Here is a 25,866-nt window from a genome sequence, read left to right on the forward strand (position 1 = left end):
AGGTGATTAAAAAATGAGCAAAGAAGATCTATGTCTGGTAGTCAATGCAACTACACACACAATATTTATAAATAAAAAATAATTTTCCAAATTGACAATGCTGAAAAGAAGTAAATACAATATCAGGTTCTGCAAACTTGATTGAAGGTTTTGGAAAAGCAAATATTATTTTTCCTAGAGGAACAAAATTTACAATTGACAATGCATTGTTCTCTAATCAATCAAAGAGAAATCTTCTAAGTTTTAAAGATATACGTTGCAAAATGGTTATCATATTAAGACTGATAGTAAGAACAGTGTGGAATATCCATATATCATATCCACCGTCTCAAATGAAAACGGTATATTAGAAGAGTTGCCTGCTTTATCTTTTGAATTGTATTATGCTCATATACGAGTAATTGAAACATATGCAACAATGAACTTGAAGTTCATGAATCCAGACATATTTACAATTTGGCATGACCGATTGGGTCATCCATCTATAATGATGAGGAGAATTATTGAGAATTCAAATGGACACCCATTGAAGAACCTGAAGATTCTTCAATCTAATGAATTATCATGTGATGCTTGCTCTCAAGGAAAATTGATATTTAGACCATCACAAACTAAAGTGGGGACTGAATCACCTGTATTTTTAGAACGAATTCATGGTGATATATGTGAACCCATTAACCCACTAAGTGAACCATTTAGATATTTTATGATATTAATAGATGCGCTTAGCAGATGGTCACAAGTGTGCTTATTATCAAGTTGAAATCTTACATTTGCAAGATTACTTGCTCAAATAATTAAGTTAAGAGCACAATTTCCTGATTATACAATTAAGACCATTTGTCTTGATAATGCTGGTGAATTTACATCCCAAGCCTTTGATAATTATTGTATGTCATTTAGGATAAGTGTTGAACATCCTGTAGGTCATATTCATACATAAAATGGTTTAGCAGAATCATTTATAAAATGTTTGCAATTAATTGTAAGATCATTACTTATGGGAGCTAAGTTTTCTTTATCTGTATGGGGACATGCTATTTTTCATGCAACGTCACTTGTACGCATTAGGCCAGTAGCTTATTATAAGTACTCGCCATTACAATTAGCTTATGGCCATGAGCCAAATATTTCCCATCTGAGAATTTTTGGGTGTGCAGTATATGTTCCAATTGCTCCACCATAAAACACTAAGATGGATCCTCAAAGGAGTTAGGAATATATGCTGGATATGATTCTCCATCAATTATTAAATATCTTGAACCCCTGAGGATGATGTATTTACTGCACGATTTGCTGATTGTCATTTTAATGAGACAAATTTTTCAACATTAGGGGGAGGAATTAAGAAGTTGGAAAAAGAAATTACATGGAATGCATCGTTATTGTCTCATTTAGATCCTCATACAGATCAATATGAACTTGAAGTCTAGAAAATAATTCATTTGTAAAATATAGCAAATCAATTACCAGATGCATTTATAGATGCAAAAAAGTAACTAAGTCACATATACCAACTGCAAATGTTCCATAAAAAATTGATATCCCAACACAAGTTGTCACTAATGAGTCTGGAACACGCTAGAAGCGTGGTAGACCAGTGGGTTCCAAAGATAAAAATTCTCAAAAAGAAAAAATAATTAATAGTGAAAAAGACTTGGTTGATGATGTAAATATCCATGAAGAAATCCTCGACATGACTAGTGAGGAAGGTGAAATACCTAAAAATAATAATGAGATTTCAATAAACTAAGTCATGTCAGGAAAAAGATGAAATCGTACTAATGTAATTATTGACAACATTTTTGCATATAATATTGCTCTTGATATTATATTTGAAAATGAGGATCCTGACCCAAAATTTGTTGAAGAATGTCGACGTAGAGAATATTGGCTTTAGTGGAAAGAAACAATTGAGGCAGAATTAAACTCACTTTCAAAAAGTCAGGTTTTTGGACCAGTAGTCCGCATACCAAAAGGTGTTAAACCTGTGGGATACAAATAGATATTTATGAGGAAAAGAAATGAAAATAATGAGGTCACAAGATATAAAGCAAGACTAGTTGCACAAGGTTTTTCACAAAGACCTGGTATTGATTATAAGAAAACATATTCTCTAGTGGTGGATGCAATTACACTAAGATATTTAATTGGCTTGACTATGTATAAAAGTCTGGATATGCATCTTATGGATGTATCGCAACATATTTATATAGGATCTCTTGATAATGATATTTATATGAGAATCTCAGAAGGATTTAAGGTACCTGAAACATATACATCAAATTCTCGGGAATGATATTCAATAAAATTATAGAGATCACTATATGGATTGAAACAATCAGAACGGATGTGGCACAATCGCCTGAGTGGATATTTATTGAAAGAAGGATATCAAAATAATCCAATATGTCTGTATGTTTTTATAAGGAAATCACAATCAAAATTTGCTATTATAACTGTATATGTTGATGATTTGAATATAATTGGTACTCTTGAAGAGCTTTCAAAGGCAATAGAATATCTTAAGAAAGAATTTGAGATGAAAGATCTCGGAAAAACAAGATTTTGTCTTGGTTTGCAAATTGAACATTTAGCATATGAAATATTTATTCATCAATCAACTTATACAGGAAAATTTTTTAAAAGATTTTATATAGACAAAGCACATCCATTAAATATTCCAATGAAAGTCCATTTATCAGATATAAAGAAAGATATATTTCGATCTCGAGAAGATAATGAAGAACTTCTTAGTCCTGAAGTACCATATCTTAGTGCAATTGATGTACTTATATATCTTGCTAATAATACAAGATTAGATATTTAATTTTCAGTAAATTTATTAGCTAGATATAGTTCTTCTCTTACAAAAAGATAAACCATAACTCTTTTTCTATTCCATGGTCCTTTATGTAAATCTCATTTACATTAACACTCCACTTGATGTATCTCATACACCACATCGATCAATATCAAATATAATCGAAATACCTCTTATCAATTTGAACATTTCAAACCAACACCAAGAACTGATTCTTAACTTGAATCCATTGAGCTAACAAGGGGACCTTATGGACTTGTAGCTCGAAGCTCCAACGGTACGTGAATAACTAACTAAACTCTTTAATCACGAGATCCACCATCCTTAACTGCCAAACACTCCATTAAAGACCGACAACTCAACTCTCCTTACTACAGATATATTATGTGTCCATCTTAACCAATCGTCAGTGCAACAACCCTTCACAGATCGCTCGTAAGTATAGCTCAGCCAATAACCGTTATGCCTCTATAGTTATATCTAACTCCTTAAATACTATTGATTCCTCTAATGAACATAAGTCATAGTCCTAGTATGACCAAGCCCTCTCTTCCAAAGAGAAGCTGTGGCCATTATGTTCAAGCCCCGGAATCAGCTCTTAAGAAAGCAATCTATCTACTTCTGCTTCGGGGAAGGAGTGAATTCCATCTTGTGTAATTGAGTTCCCAGCTCCCAGATCAGACAAGTCCCTAAAAAGGTAGGCATGTTGAGTTGGCAATCTGGCTACTCTCACCCATACTAATCAAAGGACCACTCTCAAAGGCAGGAGTTCCCATAACACTCAGAATTGAGGTCATGTCACCAATGGTCATTTAAGTGAGATGTAAGTCTCCAGATCAATGGTGCTATATATAGAGACGAATCATCTCGTGGTCCAGTCTTATATAAACTCTTTGTATAGGACACCCCTGCTTGCATGTCTTCACATGAATGGTCAGGATCTATCATATGTAGTAGTTTACAACACTTGCAAACCTCTACAAAATGGGCCGTATCCGTAGTGTCACCAGTATCAGGTATCCCACCTTAATCCTTATACTACAGACGTATTTAGGTTATCATTTAAGGCATGATCCACTTTTATATCTTATATACACGCTTAAGTTTACATACGATAACCATGGAGCTTTGTTTATTGGATATGAGTAAATGCCAAAATGAAATAACTTTTATTTTATTCATAACAATGTGTATATTACAAATAACGAGACTCCGGGAGAATTAGAACACCAATCCCAACACCCCCCGCCACGCCTCGACCCCATTTCCAACCCTAGGGTGATGCATGTAAACATTCTCTTTTAGTGTACAATTCAAGAAGACATTATTGAAATCAATCTACCGTAGGACCCACCTATTTGTAACAGTAAGGAATAACACAATATGAATAGTTGCCGGTTTCACAACTGGATTTAACATTTCAAAAAAGTCCACACCAGGGCTTTGATGAAACTCTTTGGCAACTGAACTGACCCATCAAAATTTTGTTTCAATCGGAAAACCCATTTGCATCCTACCACACTAAGTTGAGGAGAAGGAGGAAGAAGTGACTAGGTTTGGGTTTGACAAAGTTCCCCAATTTCATCATCCATGGCATCACACCATAGGGGAAAGTTTAATGCCTTGCTAACCTTTGTGGGTTCATGAAGAGACAAATCGGATGTGCTAGATGACGTCCAACCTTTTGGATAGAAGATGCCTGCTTTGCCTAAGGTTATCATCGAATGACTATTAACGGTTGTTGGTGGAGGAAATTATGGGACAAAAACTGTAGGAACAGAAGGCACAGAACTAGAGCTTGAAAGAGGTGAAGAAGGTTTCAAAGGAAGGTGTATCGAGGAAGAAGGTGTAGAGCGCAGATCATGTATTGTAGGGCTAGGGTTGAGAGTAAAGTCAACAGGCTGAATGGGTGATGAGATGTGGTTGACTGAACTAGGCTCAATTGGGCTAGAATAATCAGACAAATCATTGAGTGAAGCAGACACTGGGCTAACAAAAGCTAGGCCATGATTAAAAGAAGGTAAAGTAGCCAAATCAGGTGATGAAGAGAGTCTGGGTCCAAACCATGTAAGAGTCGAGGAACCCACCTCTTGGGTCAAAGAGGGAGACAAATGGGCCGAATGTGTTTTAAAGCCTTCTTTGAAGGGGAATAACATTTCAAGATATATAACATGCCTGGAAATAACTATATTTCCGGATTCCATGAGACAATGGCTCCCTTTATGAATAAGAGACAACCCAAGAAAAATACAACATTTATCGTGAGGCCCAAATTTGTGAAGTTGATAAGGCCTACAGTTTTGATAGTAGGCACATCCAAACACTCAGAGAGCTGACACATCGATCTTCTTGTCAAGAAGAACTTCCATTGGCGACTGATTCTGGAGAATAACAGAAGGCAAACCATTAATAAGTAAAACAACTTGTTGAAAAGCATACCACTAATAACCAAGAGGCATGGATGCTTGAGTGAGTAGGGTAAGACCACATTCAACTATATGTTTGTGTTTTCTCTCTACACGCTCGTTCTGAGCTGAGGTATAGGGACATGACATTTGATATTGAATACCAAGCATATTACATATATGAATAATTGGTTTATATTCTCTTCATCCATCCATTTGAATAATGCGAATTGTCTTTTGAAATTGTGTATTGACCATGGCTTGAAACTGAGAGAAAGCATGAACCTATGGGGGTTGGTGCCCTAAATCTTGTAGGGTCATATAGTTTGTAATTGCAATATACAAACATTTTATTTATGTAATAAAATATGTGATGTTTTATTTCAAAATTAGTTCCATTAACCACAAACCAATAAACTAACATCCAAGGTTATATTGTAGTTTAAACACGTACGTAGAGACATACGAGTGGATCATGTTTAAGTGATAACCTAAATGGTCTGTAGTAGATGGATTAGACTGGATACCTTATCTTGGTGACACTACAAGTATGGCCCACTTTGTAGATGTTACAATTGTTGTAGAGTACTATAAATGATCTGATCCTGATCATTCATGTGGAGACATGTGCGGGGGATATTCTATATCAAAGATTTTGTATAAGACCGAACCATGAAATGTTTAGTCTCATTATATAACATCGTTCATAATATAGACTTACATTTCACCAGGATGACCATAGGTAACATGACCTGAATCTTGAATGAGTTGTGAACTCCTGCCTATGAAGGTGGTCCTTTGATTTGTATGGGTGAGAGTGGCCAGATCACTGACTAACCAAGCCTACCATTTTAAAGATTTGTCTGATTGGAGAGCTGGGAACACAACTACACAAGAAGGAATTCACTTCTACCCCAATGTCGAGGCAAGTAGATAAATTACTCCCTTAAGGGCTGATTGCGAGGCTTGAACAATGTGGTGCCACACCCTCTCCTGGCTCGAGAGGGGTTTATTCATAGTTGGACTATGATCTATTGTTCATTAGAGGGATCAATGGTACTTAAGGAGTTAGATGTAACTACAGGGGAAAAACGGTAATTTTGGTTCAACTGTACTTACGAGCATTTTGTCAAGGGTCATTGTACTGCTGATTGGTTATTTCCAATGGACACAGAAATATATCTGTAGTGCGAAGAGTGCAATTGTTGGTCTTTAATGAAGTGCCTTACAGTTAATGGATGGCGAATAGTTTAATAAAGAGTTTTATTCATTATTCACGTACCATTGGAAGTTCAAGTTACAGGTCCATGAGGTCCTCTCGGTAGCTCAGTAGGAATTAATGAGAATCAATTTTTGGATTAATTTGAATTATTCAAATTAATTGAGGAAATTAATTATATATGATATAATTAAGTTAAATTAATTATATATGATATAATTGTTATAATGTATTTGATACATTATAATATAAAGTTTATTTGAGAGGAAATAAATATTTTGAACATGATTCAAATATTTATTATGTGAATTGGATTCATATTATTAAATTCAATATAAATGTGATTTATATTAAAGCCAATTTGTGAGATAGAAGAAACTATAGATTATATTGTATATGATACAATATTAAAAACTATAGGTTATATGTTATATATGATATAACATATAGTTATGTATATATGTATAATAAATTAGTTATTATATNAAAAACAGTAAAACATTTTTCATTTTCCGATTCACTCTCTCTCCCTATATATAAATAATGAACAAGTCTCAAATAAGATTTTAATTTATTAAAATTAAATTAAATTATTTAATTTAATTTTAAATTAAATTAAAGGGAGGGAAATAACTTCCCTCCCCTTAATTCTTTCCACATCACATTGGTGGGTGGATGCCAGAGTGAGGGGATTCATCTTCTACCTGGATTACTTATAGTAGCACAGTGTGTGTTTTTTCTGCATCATCCCTTCTCCTTCTCTCTCATTATTCAATCTCCCTTCCCTCACCAAATTCATCGGAGCACCACAAACTCCTAGATTCTCACCTAAGAATACCGAGGTCATCTTGTGGTCGTGTCCTTTTCGGTTTTTGGATTTCGTTTGAAGAACGTCTTCAAAGGTAAGAGTTTTCAAACCCTATTTGTTTTTTGTTGTAATTAGCATGCTGTATTTTTATATGTAAATGCATCATTGTTTATTCCTCTGTAAAATTGTTGGGAAGATCCGTTTTCGCTTAAGGATCTCTCACAAGGGTTCCGTCAATCGGTATCAGAGCTTTCAGGTTTTAAATGTGATTTCTAATGAGACTTTTAGTTTCCGCAATCTGTGATTTTTTTATATGATGAATTGTTGTTGAATGTGGTATTGCATTGATGGATATTTTTGGGATCGGACATTAGAATTTATGACTTTCTTCTATGAATTTCAATCTGTAAAGGCCCATGTTTTGGGGCATTTTATTGTGCAATCGAGTTTGTATTCTATTGTTGAGTCGTTCATGGTGTTCTCGTTCGATTCTAGAGAAAACTAGGTGAAAAACGATGGAATTTCGAACGAGTTCGAAACAATAAATAGGTATCTGTACTGTAGCTCGCAATTCTGTGCCCTAGAGTTGCGACGTTGCGATGCAGCGGACAGAAGAAAATTTTCGTAGCGTCGCAATGCTAGGGCATAGTGTTACGACGCTCCGAGATGGAAGTTTCACGCTGTTCAGCTCCGGTTCGCCCATGGCCTATGTTCTGCTGATCTGGTTTGGCTCGTGGGTTGTACGATTTGAGCATTTTTGGTTTATCTAGACTGGTTCTTGGTCTGGTTCGAGCGGTTCAAGTTCCAGTTCACCTGTTCCAAACTGGATGGCTATTATTTTTGTAATAGTCATTTTTTAAAATTCCTTTTAGATGTCTAATCCCGGCCCATCAACTATTGTTTTAATATACATGTGATGTATGTTTTATTGTTATATATATCTCATATTATATGTCATATAGAATTAAAACCCACCATAGATTATGCATTTAATTTCATGCATCATTTATATTATAAGTGTTATAATATATGTAAATACATGATTTATTTGATATAGCATGTTCATGCATCATATAATATAAATGTTATAATATATGCATATATGCATTAATAGCATATTCATGCATTATTTATATTATAATTGTTATAATATATGGTTCAATGCATGTATGAATGTATGCTATTGTTGTTGGGGTTGATGCCCTAGATCTCGTAGGGTCATATAGTTTGTAAATATTATTGAACAAACTCATTGTATATTTAATAAAATATATGATATTTTATTCATTGTCTATAAAATATATGATATTTTAATTGCATTAACCACAAACCAATAAACTAACATCCAAGATTATCTTTGTAACTTAAACATGTATGAAGAGACATACAGGTGGACCGTGTATGAAGAGGCATACTCCATACCCCAGTATCATCTCCCATTTGCCCTAGAAAGGTGTTGCATGTCCCGTAGACCCAAGCTCTCTAGATGACCCTCGAACACTTTAGCCGTGAGAGCCTTTGTAAATAGATCAGCAGCGTTGTGCTCCAATGCGATCTTCGTGACTATCACATCATCGCGATGAACAATCTCCCTGATCAAACGATACTTCCGTTCGATATGCTTACCTCTTCGGTGACTCCTAGGTTCCTTAGAATTTGCCACAGCCCCGCTGTTATCACAATAGAGTGTGATCGGCAAAGACATATTTGGAACAACTTCCAAATTGGTAAGAAGTTCCTAAGGCAAACAACCTCTTTAGTAGCTTCACAAGCGACTACATATTCAACTTCCATAGTGGAGTCCGCGATACATCCTTGCTTGATGCTTCGCCAAACTACAATCCCTTCATTTAGAGTGAACACTGACCCTGATGTCGATTTTCGAGAAGCTCTATCAGTCTGAAAGTCAGAGTCTGTGTATCTTGTAAGGATCAAATCCTTATCTCCATACATGAGCATATAGTCTCTCGTTCTTCAAAGATACTTCGGGATCATTTTGACCGCCGTCCAGTGATTTAATCCTAGATTGGACTGATATCGACTGACAAACCCTACTGCATAGCAAATTTCAGGTCTAGTACATAACATTGCATACATGAGCCTACGAACAACCAGATGTATAGGAAATCTGTCTCATTTCCTCAACCTCTTGAGGTGTTTTAGGATACTGTTCCTTAGACAAAATAATTCTATGCTTGAAGGGTAATAAACCCCTCTTGGAATTTGCATCGAGTACCTGATCAACATCTTGTCAATGTACGATGCCTGAGACAAGGCCAACCTTTTGTTCTTACGATCCCGAATGATCTGGATCCCTAGAACAAAATGTGCCTCTCCCAAATCTTTCATTTGGAATTGGGTGGCTAGCCACTTCTTAATGTCAATCCGAAAACCTACATCGTTCCCAATGAGTAGGATATCATCCACATATAGCACTAGGAAATCTACTGAGTTGTTGATGATTTTCTTATAAACACAAGGCTCATCAACATTCTGATCAGAGCCAAATGATTCAATCGCACAATCAAATCTAATGTTCCAAGATCTAGATGTTTGTTTCAACCCATAAATGGACCTATTAAGCTTGCAAATTCTTTGCTCTTGATCTGGAACAATGAACCTCTCTAGTTGAGCCATGTAAATGGTCTACTCAAGATTACCATTCAGAAAGGTAATCTTGACATCCATTTGCCATATCTTATAATCATAAAATGTGGCTATGGACATGAGAATCCTGATAGACTTCAACATGACAATAGGTGAGAAAGTTTCCTCATAGTCTACTCTCTCAACCTAGGTATAACCCTTTGACACGAGTCTAGCCTTAAAGGTCTGCACCTTTCCATCTATTCCTCATTTTCTCTTGTAGATTCACTTAAAACCTATAGATTTTACCCCATCAGGTTGATCCACAAGTTCGCAGACGGAATTGAAGTACATAGACTCCATTTCTTGATTCATGGCTTTAGTCCATTCATCATTGTCAACATCTTCCATTGCTTGCTTATAAGACAATGTATCCTTAACCCCCATCACCAGACATGATGTTTTGGGCTTTAATCAAACCTGTGTAGCGTTCTGGTGGGTTCGCAACCCTCTCACTACATCGAGGCAGTCTCAACTCTTGAGATGGTTGACTAGATGAACCAATATCAACAACTCTTGTTGATCTATCAGTCTGTTCAACAACTCTTGTTGAACTCTAAGTAGTCTCATTAGAAATCACATTTAAAACAAGCTTCGTGGTTTATGATCCCTTATGTGGTCTTCTTCCAAGAAGATGGAATTTGTCGACACAAATACTTTGTTCTCACTTATATCAAAGAAGTATCCACCCCTCGTTTCTTTGGGGTAGCCAACAAAGAGGCAAACTTTCGAACGCAGTTGCAATTTTTTAGAATTAGCCACAAACACAAACAATTGAAGGAAATCTAAACATAGATATCTTGTGAGCAGCGGAAGTGGAACGTGTTGGGGTTGATGCCCGAAAGTCTCGTGTCCTGTAGTTTGTAAACAGTTTGTATGAACGCTTTTGTTGTATAATATATGATATTTTACTTTACATCTTGTATTTTGCTCAGATGCATGTTTTATTTGCTTTACCACAAACCGATAAACAGAAAATCCCTGGTTATCTGTATGTAACTCAAGCATGTATTTGGTGACATACAAGTGGATCATGTCTTGAGTGATAACCAAAATGGTATGTAGTAAATGGATATAGGATGGAAACCTTATCCTGGTAACGCTACGGATATAGCCCGCTTTGTAGAATAGTCACAAGTGTTGTGATTTGTCACAGATGGTCTNCTACGGATATAGCCCGCTTTGTAGAATAGTCACAAGTGTTGTGATTTGTCACAGATGGTCTGATCCCGATCATTCGTGTTAGGTACATGCGAGTGGGGGTGTCCTATACAAAGAGTTTGTATAAGAATTGACCACGAAGTGCTAACGTCTCGTTATATAACACCATTCATGACAGAGACTTCACTTCACTAGGATGACCATAGGTAACATGACCTCAATCCTGAATGAGTTGGGAACTCGTGCCATTGAGGGCGATCCTTTGATTTGTATGGGTGCGAGTGGCCAGGTCACCGATTCCAACCTACCATTTTGGGGATTCATCTGATTTGGGAGCTAGGAACTCAACTACACAAGATGGAATTCACTCATTCCTTGAGGCGGGGGTAAGTAGATAGATAGCTCCCTTAAGGGTTGATTTCAGGGCTTGAACGATATGGCACCACACACCTTCTCTTGGCCCGAGAGGTGTTCACACATAGTTGGACTATGTTGTATTGTTCATTGGAGGAATCAGTGGTACTTAAGAAGTGAGATGTAACTACAGGGGCAAAATGATAATTTGGCCCAGCTGTACTTACGAGCATCTGTGAAGGGTCATCATACTCATTATTAGTTATATCCGATGGACATAAAAATATATCTGTGGTAAGAAGAGTTCAGCCGTTAGTTTTTAGTGGAATGCCTAACAATTAACGGATGGTAGATCTCGTGGCTAAATAGTTTAGTCAGCTATTCACGGACCATTGGAGCTTCGAGCCACAGGTCATTAGATCCCCTGGGTAGCTTGGATAAAGTCGAGAATCAGTGTTTGGGTTAATTTGAAATGTTCAAATTGACAAGAGGAAGTTCGATTATATATGATATAATTGGACTGGTTAATTATATGTGATATATTTGGCTAAATGTATGAGATATATTATTTTGAAGAATATTAGATATAAATATGATTTATATCAAGTAGCGGAGAAATTACTATAGTAGATATATGATATCAAACTATAGAGTAAAATATAAAATGATTATATTTATTAAAATTTAATTGGTTAATTATATGATAATTAACCCAAAATCTCACTCGGATGTGCATTAGTGGGAACAACGTCGGTTATTGTAACCGATGAATAAAAATGAATTTTGTTTCATTTTGAAGAGTTTGAAGTTCGGAAAAAGATCGAAGGAGCACGTTGGTGTGAAAACATAATCGATCGCTTAAAATTGAGAGCCTATACGATAGTCGCTCAAAGCCTAAACGATCGCCTACCTAGTGCCTAAACGATCACACACTAAACAACCAGTTAGCTTTCCTAAACGAACGTATAGTGTGTCGTGTTTGTAAATGACCGCCTTCTGTTTTCTAAACGATCGTTCAGTAAAATCTACACGATCGTGTAGTTTTTTCTAAACGATAAGCATCTTACTATATGATAGCTTCATATTCCCTACCAAACTCACCAAAGACCACTGCTTTGGGTTCTCACTTCGAGAATACCTGGGGCTCTTTTCTGATGGTGTCGTCCCCGCTGCGTTCGTGTTTTTGCGGTTGTTCGTGCTACTGTAGTCGGAGCATCTGCTGGGCATTGGTTGATCGAGTAGAGTCATCCGTTGCATTGAGTTCCAAAGTTTGAAGACCATCTTCAACTAGTATGAGAACTCTCTCCCTTGTTTTTCTTGTTTAAAGCATGTCGTTAATTACTATTTGTTTGCATAACTGTGCGTTTGATTGTATCTGATGTATTTTGGTCACTGTGAAATTGGAGCGATCTGAATGCACTCATGGAACTCTTCGTGAAGAGATCCTTCAATTGGTATCAGAGCCAGGTTCTGATACTCCAATTTCATATGTTGCAACGAAATGACATTTACGTTATTGGTGAGTACATTTCTACAGTGTTTAATCGTTAAATTGCTGTGGATGTGCAGGATTAATGGATGTTTTCATGGATGATTAGCCTCAGTTTGATTTAATTCTTTTACATTTGTGGTAGTTTGTAAAGGCCCCTGCATTTTTGGACATTAATAATCGTTATCGAGTCTGTATTCAAATTCCTTTTGAAGTTTTGAGTCGTTCGTGAAGAAAATCGGAGAAAGCGTTGCGGTTCTTCGAGGAACGTGGCGATCAAGGATTGATCGCGTCATGCAGACGATGAAGTATGCGATTGCTGTTGATCACATCGTGCAGACGATGGGGTACGCGATTGCTGTTGATTGCATCGGTTGAACAATGAGGCATGCGATCAAGGGTTGATCGAATCTTATTGACGATCGGGTACACGATCATAGAGTATCGGGTCGGTAGACGATGGGATGCTCTCGTATCATTTAATGCGCACGTGCACTAGGTGTTTGTTTAGGTCAGCAAGCTTCATCGCTTAGTAACTGACTAAACGATCGCTTAGTAACCCAAGGTAAATCGTTTACCTGTCGTCGTGTTAAGTGATCACATAGATGATCAGGCTTCTCAACCTCGTTGTCGTGTACGCGATCGTTTAATTTTGCTTCTATCATTTAGTGCGCCAAAGTTTACTACACGATGGAGTCCTCCTGGTGGTTTAAGACCTGGTTCGCCTGTGAACCGGTTTGCTCAATGAAAAATGTAATAGATAGGGTTATTTCATTCCGTTTTTTTTTTTAAAAGGCTCATCCCACTCCATTAATCCTTTATATATTACATGAAATGTATTTTTTTTATGTCATATGGTATGAACATATAGTAAATCCCACCTCTTTAGGTTATGCAATGGTCATGCATAATCTCTTTATTGTAATTGTTATAATTTAGAGATGCATGATTTAATTATGTAAGAGCATGCTCATGCATCATATAATATAAGAGTTATATTTATGCATGCATAAAAAGCATTGACATGCATCGTCTTTATATTATAATTGTTATAGTATAAGGGTGAATGATAGCATGTTTTCTTGGTTATTACGCATTATAGAAAAGTTATATATAGTAATGACCGGACATTGCATGAAGCATAACACATAGGTTTCTTTATAACAAAGACATGCATGCTCAGTTAGGTTTAATTCATGGTTTTAAAGTGTTTAAAACTTGGATCACATAGACCTAAGATCACAGTTCTAATATGATTAGCAACCTTAAGGCTTTAATCTTTTAATCAGTTTAATAGGATTAAATTGGCTAATAAAAGGTTAAAGTGTAGCAAATCTATCTACAAGGGACCTTTTGTCTAAGGCGGGTTCTGTCTAGGCTGAGGTATTTAAGTTGACGGAAACGTAACACCCCTACCTGGGAACTTACCTGGAAAAGTGAATTAGATAGATTTGATGCATGCATGCAATTAAGGACAATCCATTAAAGTGTTTAAATGTGACTACTTGAACTTGTTCATATTTCATAGACAAACGTTGTTATGAGCAGAGTTTAAAAAGACGACTTAGACTAAAATCAATAGCCAGATTGTCTAGGTTAATGAACCCTAGGTAGAACATTTAGTGGGAGGTACTTGGGGCATTTATAATGGGCAGAAATGCATGTTATTACAACGCAAAGTTATAAAACAATGCAGGATTGCGATAATAAAAATATACAATATTGCGTCCAAAAGCATTAAGTTCACAACATTGCGATCGCATGCGTCCATCGCATTAAAACAACTAACTTATATATTTTGTGCAGAAAATGTGTTGACGCAAGGTGAAAATGCGATCCCAAGAAATTAACGTCCAAGCGCATTAAGAGATTGCATTGATGCAAGGCTATACGATCATTTGCGCTCGCGAATATCTGCTCAAGAAGGTGGCCGCATAGAGCCGGTGCATCATGGTGGGCGCATCTGAGTGAAAGCGTAATAAATCACGATGGGACAGAACGCTGATGACGGTCAATTTCGAATTAAGTTGACAAGCCCTTAACGACCAGTGTAGCAAGTACACTCAACTTTTCGGTGACAAATATTCGGTGCATCAAACAGAGAATTAATGCCATCCCATCAGTGCAATCATAAGAGAGAAGAGGCTTCTCATCGTGAAGTCTATAAATACCGAAGGCCACCTTCAGTGAAGGAGTTCGTTTAGTTAGATAATTTTCTCGATAGATAGAAGTAGCCTTGTTCATAGTTTTCTTTTACATAGAAGGCAGAAGCGAGTGAAGGGAGATTATACCGAGAGATTATTCTGGTGAACTTGGAAGAGTGTCGAGGAGCGTTGAAACCAGAGAGAGGGCCGACTCTTGTGGAAGCAAGAACATCTTTTGGGCAGAATAGAGATAACACAGTGTAAAAGCCTTGGGAAGCAAGGAATTGCTACCAGGCTCTCTACCCTTATTTCCATTGTCACTTTGTACTCTGAACTTATTTATAGAAATGGAAACTGCATCTTGATAACTTGTAGAAATACAAGTTATTTATACTGCCTTATCTAGATATTGCGGCCGAAAGAGAAAAAATATGCGCCAATTGTATGAAAATTAGCTTAGAAATACAATAATTCTGAATTATCACAATTACACCCACTAACATCATTAAGATGGAAGCAAATGAGATTTCTACTTTGTTTTGCAGGAAACCAAGTCACCGTTTGCGATTAAGGCTCAAGACAAACTAACCAACACATCTCTGTCACATTGCGCCCATCAATCAACAATGAAAAGATGATTAATGCAATGACGGAGCAATGCGATAGTCGATCCAGAGCTGACTTTCAACCGCATGCGGTAATAAAAACAACACCGCATGCAAACCCTCGATCGAAAGATGTAGATGAGTAACCAAATGCGGAGGATTGTGCCACGTGTATGCCTAACGGTTGTGCAGATTTGACGATCTGATTGCATAACAGAAGAAATAATATCCCTCCATCTTCGGAATTTTCTTAACAACAAGTGGGGACCATAAGGCCGGAGTCAAAGATCTTCACCTATAAAAACTCCATAGAATTCACAGAAATAGAGGCTACTTGATACGGGGCTAATAGCTGCTATTATATTGAGAAAAAGGCTGAGCTAAGTGTTAAACTGAAGAAATCCAAGAAGAAGAAGAGACAAGGCCGAGTGGTGAGTCTCAGTGTTAATCTGCCATATCCTTGCTGCGAAGCTCTATACCCAGATCCTTGCTACCGGTTAAGTAAGCCTGAGAGGGAAGCTCATCCTTCCACATGATCCATCCATTCTGGCAAGCAAATCTCCATCCAAATCGGTGTCGAGACGTTGGCACTTATTTGTATTTTTTTCTATCTCTTTTCATCATTGTATCTCATCTTCTTTATCTCTTCATTCACATACCATGTATCAGACGTTAAATAGATATATTGAATGTCTCGATCGTTTTCATTACCGCTTCTCTGTCTATTTCAGTTCCTCCGTTTATTGTTTTCTTCATGAAGTATTCTTAATCCCCTGGTAGTCAATATGAATTAAATGAGTACTAGATCTGTGTTAAAGAGATGATTGTGTGTAGCTAAGGCATGCTAGACGACATCTTCACCTGTGAGAGTAGAAGTGAAGATCTGATCTATCGAGAGAAGGTCAAAAGAATGCGTTAACTAGAGCGAGTAGTACTTCCAGAGATGGAAGCAACCTTGCGTTCATTACGTTCATCTCTGTTTCACCACAGACATGTGGGAACACGGCTGATCACTGAAAGGTGTACGCTAAGGGAAAAACGGAACCGTACTTATAACTTTAATGCAATTAAGGAACTTGCGATGCTTATATTAGTTATCTTTCTTTTTCTGCTTCGTACATAAGACTTGCCATCACATCATATGATCTGTGTATAATCTTCACAGCCAGCCTTGCTCTTAGTATTTTGTATCATGCTACCTGTATCTTGTACCATCCTAGCTTAGGTTTACTACATATTATTTTATTATCGCAATTTTTACTGCTTTCCTTTACTTTATCGCAACTTTATATACTTGTACACAAATACTTTTATTAAATTAAAAAACCTGGTCGCATGTATCATAAACATAACACAATAAACTCAAACAGTCCATGTGTTCGATCTCGGATCACACCGAGAAACTTGCGGTGGAATTATACTTGGTTCCAACGTAAGGAAACTTGTGAAAACGCACAACATACTACAAGAGCATCCATTAATAACGTATATCTAGAAGTAGTATTGCATGAATTGAGTCAAGTCAGGTCGTTAGTGCATATCAATGGACTTGTATCTCGTGTGTGCATCATTGTATAGCTCAATTCTTTGTCCAACACATCTTTATATCTGTTCACTCTCTGTACATTGCGCATGAGTAACTAAATCTGTCGAATGGGTTGAGAAGCACTTAGCTAGCATAACCTGAGATCTTCATTCTATGCAATTATCTTGTATTATGTATGCGTCATTCGTCCATTAGAGATACTCGAGAGGGTAGTCTAAGGATAGAATCTAGGCTTGAAAAAGTAAGATTAGAATCTGCTTGGGAGAATCAGATTAGAAATGCATAATCAAGAGATAGAAGCTTAGAAATAAGTTCTGTTTGCTATTAACGCATCGCAAGAGATAGGTTATGATTGTATGTGGTCACCTTGTCCTTGTGTGCATCTTGCATCATCGCATAGGCAAGAAGTAGAGACTTAGGAATAAGCTCTATAGAAATTATCGCATTCATCGCATGAGTCCTAAAATTAGGAGTCATCGCATTTGCATTGGAAAATGAATTGCGGTCGCATGAGTGTAACATGGTTGCATGGTTCGTTCGATGATCAGTTACACTTTCTTACCGTACTCATTTTAGGATTTTGCAGTGGAGACTGCGGTATACATACTCAAGTGTGTTCCCTCTAAGAGTGTGGCAAGAACACTTCTAGAGTTGTGGAACGGGTGTAAAGCTAGTTTACGTCACTTCCGCATTTGGGGTTACCCTGCACATATGCTTAAGGCTAATCCCAAGAAGTTGGAACCATGGTTAAGGATATGCCTCTTTGTAGGGTACCTAAAGGTACACGAGGAGGTTATTTTTATGATTCGACAGAAAATAGGGTGCTTGTTTCAACAAACACTACTTTCCTGGAGAAGAATCATATAAGGGAGCACAGTCCCCGAAGCAAGTCGTGTTGCGTGAGCTTTCTAATGAAACTACTGAAACTTCAACAAGAGTTGTTGAAGAGCCTACTACATCAACAAGAATTGTTGATGGGATGTGAAACCTAGATTTCCAGTTTTCCTACTTAAGCAGGTGATTAAGGGATTAACTAGGTGAAAGTTAAATCCTATATTAAAGTGAAGAAAATTTCTAAGTGTTGAATAGATTTTCTTTGAGTAGCTTTGAATTAAGCTTTAGTTGATGAAAATTGACTAAGTGTTGAACTAGGCATTGCTATGCATTGGCCATAAGATTTTGGAAAGATTACTTGGGCAAAGGGAGAATTGGAAGTAGGAGTGACACATGCCTTGGAGGTTAGACCAACACATTAGACTCAATGGATGCGTTGGATGCGAAAGATGCGTTGGAAGGATGGTATGCATCCATGCAGCTGAAGGAAATGAAGTGATACATTGGAAGGGACCAATGCGGCTGAAGGAAGTGAAGTGATGCGTTGGAAGGCAGCCCATGCGTCGAGCGGTCGAAGCCAAGCGCCCTTGCCTAATAAGTCGAAGCGGCCAGCCAAGCGCCCTGCCCATGCTTCGAGCGGTCATGCCAAGTGCATAGCCCATGCGTCGAAGCGTCCTGCGAGCATCAATGCATCGAGCACGCCCATGCGTCAAGCACGCCCATGCGATCGAGCAAGCGAGCGATGGCCAGCGCCTATGCAGACACCCATGCGTCGGTGCCAACGCCTATGCCAAGCGCCATGCGCCCATGCCGAGAAGCATTGTGGTGATACCTAGTAAGCCATGCATCGAGAATGAGCGACCATCCTATGCATTGGTGATGGCTGGCTCTTGCGATGGCTAAGTTGGATTGCGATGGTAGTGAACTGGCTTGCTATGCGTTGATTATAGGCTATGCATTGAGTATGGACTATGCATTCAACATCCAAGAGTTGGACGCATATAAAGGATGAGATCACCTAGAAAACGTCATCAAACCATGTGTCTTCTTGGGAGGAAGCCTTAAGCCTTAAGAATTTGAGGTTGCATCAGATTGGAAGCTCATGCGTTGGCTACATAGGACAAGGACACTTAGATTGTGTTGATCAAAGAATTGTGTTGTTAGTGTGAGGAGGAAACACTTGGACATGCAGTCAAGTAGGAGGTGTCGAATTTGGAGAAGGTTTGGACGCCTATAAATAGGGCCAAGGATTTCTTTTTCAGATCACAATTCAAAAATACAGTAAAAAGAGTGGGAGAGTTGGGCAAACCTTGTGTTGAGGCCAAAATCCATGCGTTAATCATAGAATTTCAAAGAGGACGCATTGGACAGTGAAGCCTAGAAAGTAATATCAAATTGGGACGAGGATTTCTCCCAATTTACTCGTGCGTTTGGAGTGTTCCAAAGCCATCTGAAAGATATGAGAGTCTAGTTTTCATGGTGGAGCTGCTGGAGAAGAAGCTCCAAGGAATCAGGCTGGAGAACGAGGAAAAGACAGAAGGGTTGAGCTGTCGGGTAAGCTAGGCCAGTCTTGATCTTTTGATGATTCCAGCCAAACCACGAGAATTTCTAAGTTAAGATTTTAGGATAAGATTTCTGAGACATTTTAGAGCATATTTGTAGAAGGAAGTGTCTCTAGATAAAGCCTATAACTATGAGTAATCTGAGATTTAAATTGAATATGGATTTTAGGGTTCAAAAGGGAGCGCGAGGTGACAAAGGAACTTCTAGAGAGAGAGGTTCCTAAACGATCAAGGTGAGAAACTAAAATATTTAAAATGTTTTAAGAAACCATGTGCTAAAGAAAGATCTTTCAGATAAAGACATGTTTTCTAAGTTTTATAGAAAGTCATTGTAGGACTAGTTTTACTTGAAACTCGATACCGAAGGACATTGAGAAGGTATTTGAGTAGCTCGATACTGAAGGACACAGTTGAGAAGATATCTGAGCAAAAGTACCCAAGTGTGGGGTAGTTCTTTTGATAAAAATCAGTTTTCTAGTCACTCACTAGGACTTTATAGCTCATGCTTTCCAAATGTTTTTCTTTTTCTACCCAGGTATCAGAAAGGTCAGGAGTTTCAGGGTGCTGCTAAGGTGAAGGTCTGCCACGTGCCACAGTTACACTTCCGGAGGGTTTTACAGTTGTTCTTGTAAACTTCGTTATTAAGTTTTGGAGTTGTATAAATGTTAAGTTGTTGTAATAAAATGGGCCTACTTAATAAGTTGTAAGTTGAATTTTGTTCATTGGTATCAGAGTTATTTTCGCAAGAGTTATTGGGCAGTAAGTGTCAACAAAAAGGTTGATAACTGATGCGGTCACGCCCTTCCTAAGGCTCGAATGGTGGTCTAGAGTGGGGTGTGACATGGGATTTCATCTAGTAGGTCGGTTCCACCTCAAGAGTTGAGGGAACCTCAACATAGTGGGAGGGTTGCGAACCCACCCATTCACTATCTGGGTTTCACTGAAATTCTTGCTATTGTAGAAGATGGCGACGTTGAGGATCCGTTGTCTTATCGAAAGGAAATGGAGGATGTTGACTGGGATGAATAGGTCAAGGCCATGGATCTCGAGATGGAGTCGATGTACTTCAACTTAGTATAGGATCTTGTAGATTATTATGATGGGGTACGACCTATAGGTTGTAAATGGTTCTACAAGCGCAAACGAGGTGCTGATGGGAAGGTACAGACCTTCAATGCTTGACTTGTGGCAAAGGGTTATATTCAGGTAGAGGGAGTTGACAATGAGAAGACTTTCTCGCCTGTTGCCATGTTAAAGTCGATCCACATCCTTCTGTCCATTACAGCTTATTATATTATGAGATCTGGAAAATGGACGTCAAGACGACCTTTCTGAATGGAAATCTTGAGGAGACCATTTATATGGTGCAACCCGAGGGATTCATAGCCCAAGGTCAAGAGCAAAAGATTTGCAAAATGAATCGGTCCATTTATAGACTGAAACAACCGTCTCGATCTTGGAACATACGATTTGATACTGCGATTAAGTCGTATGGCTTTGACCAAAATGTTGATGAACCTTGTGTCTATAAGAAGATCATCAACGCTTCAGTAGTCTTCTTAGTGTTATACGTTGATGATATCCTACTCATTTGAAATGATGTAGGTCTACTGACTGCAGTTAAGAATTGGCTAGTGACCCAATTTCAAATGAAATATTTGGGAGAGGCTCAGTTTGTTCTAGGTATACAGATCTTTCGGGATTGTAAGAACAAAGTGCTACTACTGTCTCAGGCATCTTACATTGACAAGATGTTGCTCAAGTACTCAATGCAGGACTTCAAAAGGGGCCTACTGCCATTCAAACATGGAGTCACTTTGTCTAAAGACATGTGTCCTAAGACGCCTTAAGAGGTTGAGGAGATGAGACAGGTCCCATATGTGTCTACCATTGGTAGTTTGATGTACGCGATGCTCTGTACTCGTCCAGACATCTGTTACACTGTGGGCATAGTCAGTAGGTATCAGCCTAACCCAGGCCATTTTAATGTTGCTGACCCGTTTACGAAGGCTCTCACGACTACAGTGTTTGAGGGTCATCTACGTAGCATGGGTCTACAGGATCGACCGCGGCTGGACTAGGATAAGTGGGAGATTTTCTTGTACTGGGATTTTATGCCCTAGTTTATTGTACACCCCATTTCGCTTTAGGACAAATGAGAGATTGTTGGGGTTGATGCCCTAAAGTCTCGTATCCTGTAGTTTATAAACAGTTTTACGAATGCTTGTATTGTATAATATATGATATTTTACTTCACATCTTGTATTTTGCTCAGATGCATGTTTTATTTAATTTACCATAAACCAATAAACAGAAAATCCTTGGATATATATATGTTACTCAAGCATGTATGTGGTGACATATAAGTGGATCATATCTTGAGTGATAACCAAAATGGTCTGTAGTATATGGATATAGGAGGGAAACCTTATCCTGGTAACGCTACGGATGCGGCTCGCTTTGTGGAATGATCACAAGTGTTGTGACTTGTCACAGATGGTCTGATCCTGATCATTCGTGTTGGGGACATGCGAGCGGGGGCGTCCTAATACAAAGATTTTATATAAGACCTGATCACGAAGTGGTAACATCTCGTTATATAACACCATTCATGACAGAGACTTGACTTCACTAGGATGACCATAGGTAACATGACCTCAATCCTGAGTGAGTTGGGAACTCCTGCCATTGAGGGCAGTCCTTTGATTTGTATGGGTGCGAGCGGCCAAGTCGCCGATTCAAACCTACCATTTTAGGGATTCGTCTGATTTGGGAGCTGGGAATTTAGCTACACAAGATGGAGTTCACTCCTTCCCCGAAGCAGGGGTAAGTAGATAGATAGCTCTCTTAAGGTATGATTCCGGGGCTTGAACGATGTGGCACCACACACCTTCTCTTGGCCCAAGAGGTGTTCACACATAGTTGGACTATGTTGTACTGTTCATTAGAGGTGATAACTGGTAGAAATACAAGTTATTGTAGCCTTTTATTTAGAATTATGATGGCTAACAAGTAGAATATGCGGGGATTATACCAAGAATTCATGTGAAAAGTGAGCTTGCGTTGATCAGCATGGGAAATCTCTGCTAACTCAATATTATGCGTTATTCTACGTCAAAATGTCTATTTTTGTAGTTATCGCAGGAATCGATCGCATGCAGTAAATCCCAGTCCATTGCAAGGGTGATCGTGTATGTTCATCGTATGGATGTTGCGGCCACAAAGTAATAACCATGATAGAAGGGTGATCGCAAGGTTGGTGGAATCCACCGGTACTTCGGCAAAAGCATGCATGAATGTATACCCTAGGAGTACCGAAAAGATGATGTTGACATTTCACCTACCGCATCATTAGTGGTAGAGGTTCAGAGCTGGACCATCATGCCGTTAGTGGCAGAGATTCAGAGCAGGACCATTAATGCTCTCGGCGATTGAGCTCTATAAATAGAGCCTTGGAGCCCAAATTCAAAGTATCCAAGCTTTTGCCTTAAGGCATATCCTTGTGATCATAGATGAAAGCGTGAGAAGACATTCTTTGAGAGTTCTTCATTCCTTCAACCCATTATGAGTGATAACCGGAGCTTTGCCGGAGAGATCTCGGGAGAGACTACTCCACCACCTATCTATGGCATCACTGGCAGCCTTGACATACATATGATGGAAACAAAAGATTGCGTACATCTAGCCTCCCATATCTTTTCTTATCTTTGTATTGTATTACATTTTGGCTTAAAACATTATTACATTTTGTAATCAATACATCTCTTTATTTCTTTCGATACCATCTTCATTATCTTCTTCTTTGTCATCGTTTATCTTCATCGTTTAGTTATCAAAGGCGGTCACATAGTCAATCGTGTAGCCTAGAGATAGAACCCATGTAGCAACCCACCAAGAGGTGTACGTTGTGCGAGTATAGCAAGTCAATCCTCTTTACTTAGTGCGAGGCTATTGCAATGCTTGTCTTTGAGCTGATTAGCCGCGACTAACTACCCGAGAAGGTAAGTAGTGGAATTCACTAAGCAAAGTAAGCAGTATTCCTAGAAATAAGAATATTCTTATGCTCAACGCAACCATGCGTTATAGAAATATAAGCATGTGGCTGACCATCGAGAGGTGTGCGACGCGTTAGTGTGGCGAGCTGGGATTACCCTTGCGATCAAGTTAATGATGCGGTGAATTTATCCCCTTCACCATTTTATCTATTTTTCCATGCATCTTATTACACGTTAACAGTTGCCGCATCTCTACCAATTCTCATAGACATACTTCCATTGCTCAATCTGTTTAGTTGGGAGTAGGAGTAGTGCATAGTCTTATAACTCCCTTATTCTTTTATTCATCACCGCAAACACATTGCTTCACAACATTTAGTTACAAGTCCTTGAGTTCGACCTTGGATCACCCCGAGAAACTTGCAATCTTGTTATACTTAACGAGAGAGCAAGAAAACTTGTGATAGGAATGAATGATCATCGCATACACGATTAACGCATATACTTCAATTCAACGCATGATCATCGACGCATGGAGATCAACACATATCATAAGATGCACACATATTTACTCTCCATTTTCCACTCATCAAGAGGAATCAGTGGTACTTAAGGAGTGAGATGTAACTACAGGGGCAAAACGATAATTTGACCTAGCTGTACTTACGAGCATCTGTGAAGGGTTACCGTACTCATGATTGGTTATATCTAATGGACACAAAAATATATCTATGGTAAGAAGAGTTTAGCTGTTGGTCTTTAGTGGAATGCCTGACAGTTAACGGATGGTGGATCTCGTGGCTAAAGAGTTTAGTCAGCTATTCACGAACCTTTGGAGCTTCGAGTCACAGGTCCATTAGGTCCCCTGGGTAGCTTGGATAAAGTTGAGAACCAGTATTTGGATTAATTTGAAATGTTCAAATTGACAAGAGGAAGTTCGATTATATATGATATAATTGGACTGGTTAATTATATGTGATATATTTGGCTAAATGTATGAGATACATTATTTTGGAGGAAATTAGATATAAATATAATTTATATCAAGTAGAGGAGAAATTACTATAGTAAATATGTGATATCAAACTATAGGGTAAAAATATAAAATGATTATATTTATTAATAATTTAATTGGTTATGATAATTAACCCAAAATCTCGCTCGGACGTGTGTTAGTGGAAACAACGTCGTTATTGTAACCGATGAATAAAAATGAAATTTATTTCATTTTGAAGAGTTTGAAGTTCGGAAAAAGATTGAAGGAGCGCGTTGGTGTGAAAACGTAATCGATCGTTTAAAATCGAGAGCCTATACGATAGTCGCTCAGCGTCTAAACGATCGCCTACCTAGTGCCTAAACGATCGCACACTAAGTTCTAAAGGACCGGTTAGCTTTCGTAAACGATCGTATAGTGTGTTGTGTTTGCTAAATGATTGCTTTCTATTTTCTAAATGATCGTTCAGTAAAATCTACACGATCGCATATTTTCTTCTAAGCGATAACCATCTTGCTATACGATAGCTTCATATTCCCTCCCACTTGCTTATCGCCTACACGATCAATTCTTCCTCCTACCTCTACCAAACTCACCAAAGACCACTGCTTTGGGCTCTCACTCCGAGAATACCTGGGGATCTTTTCTGATGGTGTCGTCCCCGCTACGTTCGTGTTTTTGCGGTTGTTCGTGCTGCTATAGTCGACGCATCTGCTGGGCGTTGGTTGATTGGGTAGAGGTCATCCGCTATGTTGAGTTCCAAAGTTTGAAGACCGTCTTCAACTGGTATGAGAACTCTCTCCCTTATTTTTTCTTGTTCAAAGCATCCCATTAATTACTATTTGTTTACATAACTGTGCATTTGAATGTATCTGACGTATTTCGATCACTGTGAAATTGGAGTGATCCGAACGCGCTCATGGAACTCTTCATGAAGAGATCCTTCAGAACGTTCCAAATCCCATTGAGAATGAGCACAAACAATTGCAGTCTAAATGGAAACAAACAGATAATGCATAATTATAAATTACAACATGCTACAAGATATGAAGATACAAGGGATAGAGTATGCAAACCTTTGAAGAACTCTTCTTCACGTATCCCTCAATCAATTTCTCATGAGTCCAAATAAGCATTCGAACGTAACGAATAGAACACGATCTCAACAAACGTTTGAATGCACCTCGATCTCAATCGAGTCCAACTCGATTCTCGAATAGAATTAGAAGAACACCATAAGTGTTACTTTGGTATTCTTCGTGTGAGAATCCAAAAGTTGT

Source organism: Benincasa hispida, chromosome 12, assembly GCF_009727055.1.
Source record: "Benincasa hispida cultivar B227 chromosome 12, ASM972705v1, whole genome shotgun sequence".
Taxonomy (NCBI): Eukaryota; Viridiplantae; Streptophyta; class Magnoliopsida; order Cucurbitales; family Cucurbitaceae; genus Benincasa; species Benincasa hispida.